This window comes from Calliopsis andreniformis, unplaced genomic scaffold, assembly GCF_051401765.1.
Source record: "Calliopsis andreniformis isolate RMS-2024a unplaced genomic scaffold, iyCalAndr_principal scaffold0017, whole genome shotgun sequence".
NCBI lineage: Eukaryota > Metazoa > Arthropoda > Insecta > Hymenoptera > Andrenidae > Calliopsis > Calliopsis andreniformis.
This window is the reverse complement of record NW_027480429.1, coordinates 12,194,069-12,206,833: the sequence shown is the minus strand read 5'-3', so window position 1 is coordinate 12,206,833 and position 12,765 is coordinate 12,194,069.

Sequence of the window (12,765 nt, the reverse complement as noted above, 5' to 3'; positions counted from 1 at the left end):
TTATACGATGCAAAAACTGTTCTATTTACTTTGTATTTTATGCTTCGGGCGTTGACTTCTAAGGCCCTAACTATTCGATATGTTGGAGCAACGCCCTAGAGTGCAGCCTAGGTTGCCCGGAACGTAGAAATGACCATAACTTTTACACTGGCAGCAATTATTCGTTTTATACAGTGGAAAAACTGTTCTATTTATTTTGTATTTAATGCTTCTGGCGTTGACTTCTAAGGACCTAACTATTCGATCTGATGGAAAAACGCCCTAGGGTGAAGCCTAGGTTGCCCGGAACGTAGAAATGACCATAACTTTTACACTGGTAGCAATTATTCGTTTTATGCAATGGAAAAACAGTTCTAATTATTTTGCATTTTATGCTTCGGGCGTTGACTTCTAAGGCCCTAACTGATTGACCTGGTGGAGCAACGCCCTAGAGTGAAGCCTAGATTGCCCGGAACGTTGAAATGACAATAACTTTCACACAGGTTGTTATTATTCGTTTGATACAATGGAAAAACTGTTATATTTATATTGTATTTTATTCTTATGGCGTTGAATTCTAAGTCATTAGCTACTCGATCTGGTGGAGCAACGCCCTAAAGTAATACCTAGGTTACCCGGAACGTAGAAATGACCAGTACTTTCACACTGTTTGCAGTTATTCCTGTTATACGATGGAAAATCTTTTGCATCTTTATTGTATTTTATACTTCAGGCGTTGACTTCTAAGGCCCTAGCTATTCGATCTGGTCGAGCAGCGCCCTAGAGTGAAGCCTAGGTTGCCCGGAACGTAGAAATGACCATAACTTCCACACTGGTTGCAATTATTCGTTTTATACGATGGAAAAACTGTTTTATTTATTCTGTATTTTATGCTTCTGGCGTTGACTTCTAAGGCCCTAACTATTCGACCTGGTGGAGGAACGCCCTAGAGTGATGCCTAGGTTGCCCGGAACGGCGAAATGACCATAACTTTCACACCGGTAGCAATTATTCGTTTTATACGATGGAAAAACTGTTCTATCTATTTAGTATTTTATGCTTCGGGAGTTGACTTCTAAGGACCTAACTATTCGATCTGGTGGCATAACACCCTAGAGTGAAGCCTAGGTTGCCCGGAACGTAGAAATGACCATAACTTTCACACTGGTTGCTATCATTCGTTTTATACGATGGAAAAACTGTTATATTTATATTGTATTTTATGCTTCTGGCGTTGACTTCTTAGGCCCTAACTGTTCGATCTGGTTCAACAACGCCCTAGAGTGAAGACTAAGGTAGCCCGGAACATGGAAATGACCATTACCTTCACACTGTTTGCAGTTATTCCTGTTATACGGTGGAAAAACTTTTGCATCTTTATTGTATTTTATGCTTCTGGCGTTGACTTCTAAGGCCCTACCTATTCGGTTTGGTGGAGCAACGCCCGAGAGCGGAGCCTAAGTTGCCCTGTACGTAGAAATCACCATTACTTTCACACTGTTTGCAAATATACATTATATACGATGGAAAATCTGTTGTATTTATGTTGTATTTTATGCTTGTGGCGTTGACTTCTTAGGCCCTAACTATTTGATCTGGTGGAGCACCGCCCTAGAGTGAAGCCTAGGTTGCCCGGAACGTAGAAAAGACCATTACCTTCACACTGGTTGCAATTATTCCTGCTTTACGATGGGAAGACTGTTGCATCTTTATTGTATTTTATGCTTCTGGCGTTGATTTCTAAGGCCCTAACTATTCGATCTGGTGGTGCAACGCCCTATGGTGAAGCGTAGGTTGCCCAGAAAGTAGAAATGACCATAACTTTCATACTGGTTGCGATTATTCGTTTTATACGATGCAAAAACTGTTCTATTTACTTTGTATTTTATGCTTCGGGCGTTGACTTCTAAGGCCCTAACTATTCGATATGGTGGAGCAACGCCCTAGAGTGCAGCCTAGGTTGCCCGGAACGTAGAAATGACCATAACTTTTACACTGGCAGCAATTATTCGTTTTATACAATGGAAAAACTGTTCTATTTACTTTGTATTTAATGCTTCTGGCGTTGACTTCTAAGGACCTAACTATTCGATCTGATGGAAAAACGCCCTAGGGTGAAGCCTAGGTTGCCCGGAACGTAGAAATGACCATAACTTTTACACTGGTAGCAATTATTCGTTTTATGCAATGGAAAAACTGTTCTAATTATTTTGCATTTTATGCTTCGGGTGTTGACTTCTAAGGCCATAACTGATTGAACTGGTGGAGCAACGCTCTAGAGTGAAGCCTAGATTGCCCGGAACGTTGAAATGACCATAACTTTCACACAGGTTGTTATTATTCGTTTGATACAATGGAAAAACTGTTATATTTATATTGTATTTTATTCTTATGGCGTTGAATTCTAAGTCACTAGCTACTCGGTCTGGTGGAGCAACGCCCTAAAGTGATACCTAGGTTACCCGGAACGTAGAAATGACCAGTACTTTCACACTGTTTGCAGTTATTCCTGTTATACGATGGAAAATCTTTTGCATCTTTATTGTATTTTATGCTTCTGGCGTTGACTTCTAAGTCCCTAGCTATTCGATTTGGTGGAGCAACGCCCTAGAGTGGAGCCTAGGTTGCCCGGAACGTAGAAATGACCATTACTTTCAAACTGGTTGGAATTATTCCTGTTATACTATCGAAAAACTGTTGTCTTTTTATTGCATTTTATGCTTCGGGCGTTGACTTCTAACGCCCTAACTATTCAGTGTGGTGGGGCAACGCCCTAGAGTGAAGCCTAGGATGCCCGGAAAGTAGAAATGACCATAACTTTCGCAATGTTTGCAATTATTCGTTTTATACGATGAAAACACTGTTGTACATATATTGTATTTTATCCTTCTGGCGTTGAATTCTAAGTCCCTAGCCATTCGATCTATTGGAGCGACGCCCTAGAGTGAAACCTAGGTTGCCCGGAACGTAGAAATGACCATCATTTTCAAACTGGTTGGAATCATTCCTGTTATACGATGGAAAAACTGTTGTACTTTTATTGCATTTTATGCTTCTGGCGTTGACTTCTTAGGGCCTAACTATTCGATCTGGTGGAACAACGCCCTAGAGTGAAGCCTAGGCTGCCCGGAACGTAGAAATGACCATAACTTTCACACTGGTTGCTATCATACGTTTTATACGATGGAAAAACTGTTATATTTATATTGCATTTTATGCTTCTGGCGTTGACTTCTTAGGCCCTAACTGTTCGATCAGGTTCAACAACGCCCTAGAGTGAAGACTAGGTTGCCCGGAGCATGGAAATGACCATTACTTTCACACTGTTTGCAGTTATTCCTGTTATACGGTGGAAAAACTTTTGCATCTTTATTGTATTTTATCCTTCTGGCGTTGACTTCTAAGGCCCTACCTATTCGGTTTGGTGGGGCAACGCCCGAGAGCGGAGCCTAAGTTGCCCGGTACGTAGAAATCACCATTACTTTCACACTGTTCGCAAATATACATTATATACGATGGAAAATCTGTTGTATTTATGTTATATTTTATGCTTGTGGCGTTGACTTCTTAGGCCCTAACTATTTGATCTGGTGGAGCACCGCCCTAGAGTGAAGCCTAGGTTGCCCGGAACGTAGAAAAGACCATTACCTTCACACTGGTTGCAATTATTCCTGCTTTACGATGGGAAGACTGTTGCATCTTTATTGTATTTTATGCTTCTGGCGTTGATTTCTAAGGCCCTAACTATTCGATCTGGTGGTGCAACGTCCTATGGTGAAGCCTAGGTTGCCCAGAAAGTAGAAATGACCATAACTTTCATACTGGTTGCGATTATTCGTTTTATACGATGCAAAAACTGTTCTATTTACTTTGTATTTTATGCTTCGGGCGTTGACTTCTAAGGCCCTAACTATTCGATATGGTGGAGCAACGCCCTAGAGTGCAGCCTAGGTTGCCCGGAACGTAGAAATGACCATAACTTTTACACTGGCAGCAATTATTCGTTTTATACAGTGGAAAAACTGTTCTATTTATTTTGTATTTAATGCTTCTGGCGTTGACTTCTAAGGACCTAACTATTCGATCTGATGGAAAAACGCCCTAGGGTGAAGCCTAGGTTGCCCGGAACGTAGAAATGACCATAACTTTTACACTGGTAGCAATTATTCGTTTTATGCAATGGAAAAACAGTTCTAATTATTTTGCATTTTATGCTTCGGGCGTTGACTTCTAAGGCCCTAACTGATTGACCTGGTGGAGCAACGCCCTAGAGTGAAGCCTAGATTGCCCGGAACGTTGAAATGACAATAACTTTCACACAGGTTGTTATTATTCGTTTGATACAATGGAAAAACTGTTATATTTATATTGTATTATATTCTTATGGCGTTGAATTCTAAGTCATTAGCTACTCGATCTGGTGGAGCAACGCCCTAAAGTAATACCTAGGTTACCCGGAACGTAGAAATGACCAGTACTTTCACACTGTTTGCAGTTATTCCTGTTATACGATGGAAAATCTTTTGCATCTTTATTGTATTTTATACTTCAGGCGTTGACTTCTAAGGCCCTAGCTATTCGATCTGGTCGAGCAGCGCCCTAGAGTGAAGCCTAGGTTGCCCGGAACGTAGAAATGACCATAACTTCCACACTGGTTGCAATTATTCGTTTTATACGATGGAAAAACTGTTTTATTTATTCTGTATTTTATGCTTCTGGCGTTGACTTCTAAGGCCCTAACTATTCGACCTGGTGGAGGAACGCCCTAGAGTGATGCCTAGGTTGCCCGGAACGGCGAAATGACCATAACTTTCACACCGGTAGCAATTATTCGTTTTATACGATGGAAAAACTGTTCTATCTATTTAGTATTTTATGCTTCGGGAGTTGACTTCTAAGGACCTAACTATTCGATCTGGTGGCATAACACCCTAGAGTGAAGCCTAGGTTGCCCGGAACGTAGAAATGACCATAACTTTCACACTGGTTGCTATCATTCGTTTTATACGATGGAAAAACTGTTATATTTATATTGTATTTTATGCTTCTGGCGTTGACTTCTTAGGCCCTAACTGTTCGATCTGGTTCAACAACGCCCTAGAGTGAAGACTAAGGTAGCCCGGAGCATGGAAATGACCATTACCTTCACACTGTTTGCAGTTATTCCTGTTATACGGTGGAAAAACTTTTGCATCTTTATTGTATTTTATGCTTCTGGCGTTGACTTCTAAGGCCCTACCTATTCGGTTTGGTGGAGCAACGCCCGAGAGCGGAGCCTAAGTTGCCCTGTACGTAGAAATCACCATTACTTTCACACTGTTTGCAAATATACATTATATACGATGGAAAATCTGTTGTATTTATGTTGTATTTTATGCTTGTGGCGTTGACTTCTTAGGCCCTAACTATTTGATCTGGTGGAGCACCGCCCTAGAGTGAAGCCTAGGTTGCCCGGAACGTAGAAAAGACCATTACCTTCACACTGGTTGCAATTATTCCTGCTTTACGATGGGAAGACTGTTGCATCTTTATTGTATTTTATGCTTCTGGCGTTGATTTCTAAGGCCCTAACTATTCGATCTGGTGGTGCAACGTCCTATGGTGAAGCGTAGGTTGCCCAGAAAGTAGAAATGACCATAACTTTCATACTGGTTGCGATTATTCGTTTTATACGATGCAAAAACTGTTCTATTTACTTTGTATTTTATGCTTCGGGCGTTGACTTCTAAGGCCCTAACTATTCGATATGGTGGAGCAACGCCCTAGAGTGCAGCCTAGGTTGCCCGGAACGTAGAAATGACCATAACTTTTACACTGGCAGCAATTATTCGTTTTATACAGTGGAAAAACTGTTCTATTTATTTTGTATTTAATGCTTCTGGCGTTGACTTCTAAGGACCTAACTATTCGATCTGTTGGTGCAACGCCCAAGGGTGAAGCCTATGTTGCCCGGAAAGTAGAAATGACGTTAACTTTTATACTGGTTGTAATTATTCGTTTTATACGATGGAAAAACTGTTTTATTTATTTTGTATTTTATGCTTCGGGAGTTGACTTCTAAGGACCTAACTATTCGATCTGGTGGCATAACACCCTAGAGTGAAGCCTAGGTTGCCCGGAACGTAGAAATGACCATAACTTTCACACTGGTTGCTATCATTCGTTTTATACGATGGAAAAACTGTTATATTTATATTGTATTTTATGCTTCTGGCGTTGACTTCTTAGGCCCTAACTGTTCGATCTGGTTCAACAACGCCCTAGAGTGAAGACTAAGGTAGCCCGGAACATGGAAATGACCATTACCTTCACACTGTTTGCAGTTATTCCTGTTATACGGTGGAAAAACTTTTGCATCTTTATTGTATTTTATGCTTCTGGCGTTGACTTCTAAGGCCCTACCTATTCGGTTTGGTGGAGCAACGCCCGAGAGCGGAGCCTAAGTTGCCCTGTACGTAGAAATCACCATTACTTTCACACTGTTTGCAAATATACATTATATACGATGGAAAATCTGTTGTATTTATGTTGTATTTTATGCTTGTGGCGTTGACTTCTTAGGCCCTAACTATTTGATCTGGTGGAGCACCGCCCTAGAGTGAAGCCTAGGTTGCCCGGAACGTAGAAAAGACCATTACCTTCACACTGGTTGCAATTATTCCTGCTTTACGATGGGAAGACTGTTGCATCTTTATTGTATTTTATGCTTCTGGCGTTGATTTCTAAGGCCCTAACTATTCGATCTGGTGGTGCAACGTCCTATGGTGAAGCGTAGGTTGCCCAGAAAGTAGAAATGACCATAACTTTCATACTGGTTGCGATTATTCGTTTTATACGATGCAAAAACTGTTCTATTTACTTTGTATTTTATGCTTCGGGCGTTGACTTCTAAGGCCCTAACTATTCGATATGGTGGAGCAACGCCCTAGAGTGCAGCCTAGGTTGCCCGGAACGTAGAAATGACCATAACCTTTACACTGGCAGCAATTATTCGTTTTATACAGTGGAAAAACTGTTCTATTTATTTTGTATTTAATGCTTCTGGCGTTGACTTCTAAGGACCTAACTACTCGATCTGATTGAAAAACGCCCTAGGGTGAAGCCTAGGTTGCCCGGGACGTAGAAATGACCATAACTTTTACACGGGTAGCAATTATTCGTTTTATGCAATGGAAAAACAGTTCTAATTATTTTGCATTTTATGCTTCGGGCGTTGACTTCTAAGGCCCTAACTGATTGACCTGGTGGAGCAACGCCCTAGAGTGAAGCCTAGATTGCCCGGAACGTTGAAATGACAATAACTTTCACACAGGTTGTTATTATTCGTTTGATACAATGGAAAAACTGTTATATTTATATTGTATTTTATTCTTATGGCGTTGAATTCTAAGTCACTAGCTACTCGATCTGGTGGAGCAACGCCCTAAAGTAATACCTAGGTTACCCGGAACGTAGAAATGACCAGTACTTTCACACTGTTTGCAGTTAGTCCTGTTATACGATGGAAAATCTTTTGCATCTTTATTGTATTTTATACTTCAGGCGTTGACTTCTAAGGCCCTAGCTATTCGATCTGGTCGAGCAGCGCCCTAGAGTGAAGCCTAGGTTGCCCGGAACGTAGAAATGACCATAACTTCCACACTGGTTGCAATTATTCGTTTTATACGATGGAAAAACTGTTCTATTTATTCTGTATTTTATGCTTCTGGCGTTGACTTCTAAGGCCCTAACTATTCGACCTGGTAGAGCAACGCCCTAGAGTGAAGCCTAGGTTGCCCGGAACGTAGAAATGACCATAACTTCCACACTGGTTGCAATTATTCGTTTTATACGATGGAAAAACTGTTTTATTTATTCTGTATTTTATGCTTCGGGAGTTGACTTCTAAGGCCCTAACTATTCGATCTGGTGGCATAACACCCTAGAGTGAAGCCTAGGTTGCCCGGAACGTAGAAATGACCATAACTTTCACACTGGTTGCTATCATTCGTTTTATACGATGGAAAAACTGTTATATTTATATTGTATTTTATGCTTCTGGCGTTGACTTCTTAGGCCCTAACTGTTCGATCTGGTTCAACAACGCCCTAGAGTGAAGACTAGGTAGCCCGAACATGGAAATGACCATTACCTTCACACTGTTTGCAGTTATTCCTGTTATACGGTAGAAAAACTTTTGCATCTTTATTGTATTTTATGCTTCTGGCGTTGACTTCTAAGGCCCTACCTATTCGGTTTGGTGGAGCAACGCCCGAGAGCGGAGCCTAAGTTGCCCTGTACGTAGAAATCACCATTACTTTCACACTGTTTGCAAATATACATTATATACGATGGAAAATCTGTTGTATTTATGTTGTATTTTATGCTTGTGGCGTTGACTTCTTAGGCCCTAACTATTTGATCTGGTGGAGCACCGCCCTAGAGTGAAGCCTAGGTTGCCCGGAACGTAGAAAAGACCATTACCTTCACACTGGTTGCAATTATTCCTGCTTTACGATGGGAAGACTGTTGCATCTTTATTGTATTTTATGCTTCTGGCGTTGATTTCTAAGGCCCTAACTATTCGATCTGGTGGTGCAACGCCCTATGGTGAAGCCTAGGTTGCCCAGAAAGTAGAAATGACCATAACTTTCATACTGGTTGCGATTATTCGTTTTATACGATGCAAAAACTGTTCTATTTACTTTGTATTTTATGCTTCGGGCGTTGACTTCTAAGGCCCTAACTATTCGATATGGTGGAGCAACGCCCTAGAGTGCAGCCTAGGCTGCCCGGAACGTAGAAATGACCATAACTTTTACACTGGCAGCAATTATTCGTTTTATACAATGGAAAAACTGTTCTATTTACTTTGTATTTAATGCTTCTGGCGTTGACTTCTAAGGACCTAACTATTCGATCTGATGGAAAAACGCCCTAGGGTGAAGCCTAGGTTGCCCGGAACGTAGAAATGACCATAACTTTTACACTGGTAGCAATTATTCGTTTTATGCAATGGAAAAACTGTTCTAATTATTTTGCATTTTATGCTTCGGGTGTTGACTTCTAAGGCCCTAACTGATTGAACTGGTGGAGCAACGCTCTAGAGTGAAGCCTAGATTGCCCGGAACGTTGAAATGACCATAACTTTCACACAGGTTGTTATTATTCGTTTGATACAATGGAAAAACTGTTATATTTATATTGTATTTTATTCTTATGGCGTTGAATTCTAAGTCACTAGCTACTCGGTCTGGTGGAGCAACGCCCTAAAGTGATACCTAGGTTACCCGGAACGTAGAAATGACCAGTACTTTCACACTGTTTGCAGTTATTCCTGTTATACGATGGAAAATCTTTTGCATCTTTATTGTATTTTATGCTTCTGGCGTTGACTTCTAAGTCCCTAGCTATTCGATTTGGTGGAGCAACGCCCTAGAGTGGAGCCTAGGTTGCCCGGAACGTAGAAATGACCATTACTTTCAAACTGGTTGGAATTATTCCTGTTATACTATCGAAAAACTGTTGTCTTTTTATGGCATTTTATGCTTCGGGCGTTGACTTCTAACGCCCTAACTATTCAGTGTGGTGGGGCAACGCCCTAGAGTGAAGCCTAGGATGCCCGGAAAGTAGAAATGACCATAACTTTCGCAATGTTTGCAATTATTCGTTTTATACGATGAAAACACTGTTGTACATATATTGTATTTTATCCTTCTGGCGTTGAATTCTAAGTCCCTAGCCATTCGATCTATTGGAGCGACGCCCTAGAGTGAAACCTAGGTTGCCCGGAACGTAGAAATGACCATCATTTTCAAACTGGTTGGAATCATTCCTGTTATACGATGGAAAAACTGTTGTACTTTTATTGCATTTTATGCTTCTGGCGTTGACTTCTTAGGGCCTAACTATTCGATCTGGTGGAACAACGCCCTAGAGTGAAGCCTAGGCTGCCCGGAACGTAGAAATGACCATAACTTTCACACTGGTTGCTATCATACGTTTTATACGATGGAAAAACTGTTATATTTATATTGCATTTTATGCTTCTGGCGTTGACTTCTTAGGCCCTAACTGTTCGATCAGGTTCAACAACGCCCTAGAGTGAAGACTAGGTTGCCCGGAGCATGGAAATGACCATTACTTTCACACTGTTTGCAGTTATTCCTGTTATACGGTGGAAAAACTTTTGCATCTTTATTGTATTTTATCCTTCTGGCGTTCACTTCTAAGGCATTACCTATTCGGTTTGGTGGAGCAACGCCCGAGAGCGGAGCCTAAGTTGCCCGGTACGTAGAAATCACCATTACTTTCACACTGTTTGCAAATATACATTATATACGATGGAAAATCTGTTGTATTTATGTTGTATTTTATGCTTCTGGCGTTGACTTCTTAGGCCCTAACTATTTGATCTGGTGGAGCACCGCCCTAGAGTGAAGCCTAGGTTGCCCGGAACGTAGAAAAGACCATTACCTTCACACTGGTTGCAATTATTCCTGTTTTACGATGGAAAGACTGTTGCATCGTTATTGTATTTTATGCTTCTGGCGTTGATTTCTAAGGCCCTAACTATTCGATCTGGTGGTGCAACGCCCTAGGGTGAATCCTAGGTTGCCCAGAAAGTAGAAATGACCATAACTTTCATACTGGTTGCGATTATTCGTTTTATACGATGGAAAAACTGTTCTATTTATTTTGTATTTTATGCTTCGGGCGTTTACTTCTAAGGGCCTAACTATTCAATCTGTTCGTGCAACGCCCAAGGGTGAAGCCTATGTTGCCCCGAAAGTAGAAATGACGTTAACTTTCATACTGGTTGCAATTATTCGTTTTATACGATGGAAAAACTGTTTTATTTATTTTGTATTTTATGCTTCGGGCGTTGACTTCTAAGGCCCTAACTATTCGATCTGGTGGAGCAACGCCCTAGAGTGAAGCCTAGGTTGCCCAGAAAGTAGAAATGACCATAACTTCCACACTGGTTGCAATTATTCGTTTTATACGATGGAAAAACTGTATTATTTATTTTGTATTTTATGCTTCGGGCGTTGATTTCTAAGGCCCTAACTATTCGATCTGGTGCCGCAACGCCCTAGAGTGAAGCCGAGGTTCCCCGGAACGTAGAAATGACCATAACTTTCACACTGTTTGCAGTTATTCCTGTTATACGATGGAAAAACTTTTGCATCTTTATTGTACTTTATGCTTCTGGCGTTGACTTCTAAGGCCCTCACTATTCAATCTGTTGGTGCAACGCCCTAGGGTGAAGCCTAGGTAGCCCGGAAAGTAGAAATGACGTTAACTTTCATACTGGTTTCAATTATTCGTTTTATACGATGGAAAAACTGTTGTATTTATATTGTATTTTATGCTTCGGGCATTGACTTCTAAGGCCCTAGCTACTCAATCTGTTGGAGCAACGCCCTAGGGTGAAGACTAGGTTGCCCGGAAAGTAGAAATGACAATAACTTTCATCCTGGTTGCAATTATTCGTTTTATATGATGGAAAAACTGTTGTATTTATATAGTGTTTTATGCTTCTGGCGTTGACTTCTTAGGCCCTAACTATTGCATCTGGTGGAACAACGCCCTAGAGTGAAGCCTAGGTTGCCCGGAACGTAGAAATGACCATAACTTCCGCACTGGTTGCAATTATTCGTTTTATACGATGGAAAAGCTGTTGTATTTATATCGTATTTTATGATTCTGGCGTTGAACTCTTAGGCCCAGCTATTCCATCTGGTGGAACAACGCCCTCGGGTGAAGCCTAGGTTGCGCGTAACGTAGAAATGACCATTACTTTCACACTGGTAGCAATTATTCGTTTTATACGATGGAAAAACTGTTTTATTTATTTTGTATTTTATGCTTCTGGCGTTGACTTCTAAGGCCCTAACTATTCGATCCGGTGGAGCAACGCCCTAGAGTGAAGCCTAGGTTGCCCGGAACGGAGAAATGACCATAACTTTCACACCGGTAGCAATTATTCTTTTTATAGGATGGAAAAACTGTTGTATTTATTTTGTATTTTATGCTTCGGGCGTTGACTGCTAAGGCCCTAACTATTCAATCTGTTGGTGCAACGCCCAAGGGTGAAGTCTATGTTGCCCGGAAAGTAGAAATGACGTTAACTTTCATACTGGTTGCAATTATTCGTTTTATACGATGGAAAAACTTTTTTATTTATTTTGTATTTTATGCTTCGGGCGTTGACTTCTAAGGCCCTAACTGTTCGATCTGGTGGCGCAACGCCCTAGAGTGAAGCCTAGGTTGCCCGGAACGTAGAAATGACCATAACTTTCACAATGGTTGCTATCATTCGTTTTATATGACGGAAAAACTGTTGTATTTATATAGTGTTTTATGCTTCTGGCGTTGACTTCATGGGCCCTAACTATTCCATCTGGTGGAAGAACGCCCTAGAGTGAAGCCTAGGTTGCCCGGAACGTAGAAATGACCATAACTTCCACACTGGTTGCAATTATTCGTTTTATACGATGGAAAAGCTGTTGTATTTATATCGTGTTTTATGCTTCTGGCGTTGACTTCTAAGGCCCTAACTATTCGATCTGGTGGAGCAACGCCCTAGGGTGAAGCCTAGGTTGCTCGGAATGTAGAAATGACCATAACTTTCACACTGATTGCAATTATTCGTTTTATACGATGGAAAAACTGTTGCATTTTTATCGTATTTTATGCTTCTGGCGTTGACTTCTTAGGCCGTAACTCTTCGATCTGGTGGAGCAACGCCCTGGAGTGAAACCTGGGTTGACCGGAACGTAGAAATGACCACTACTATCACAC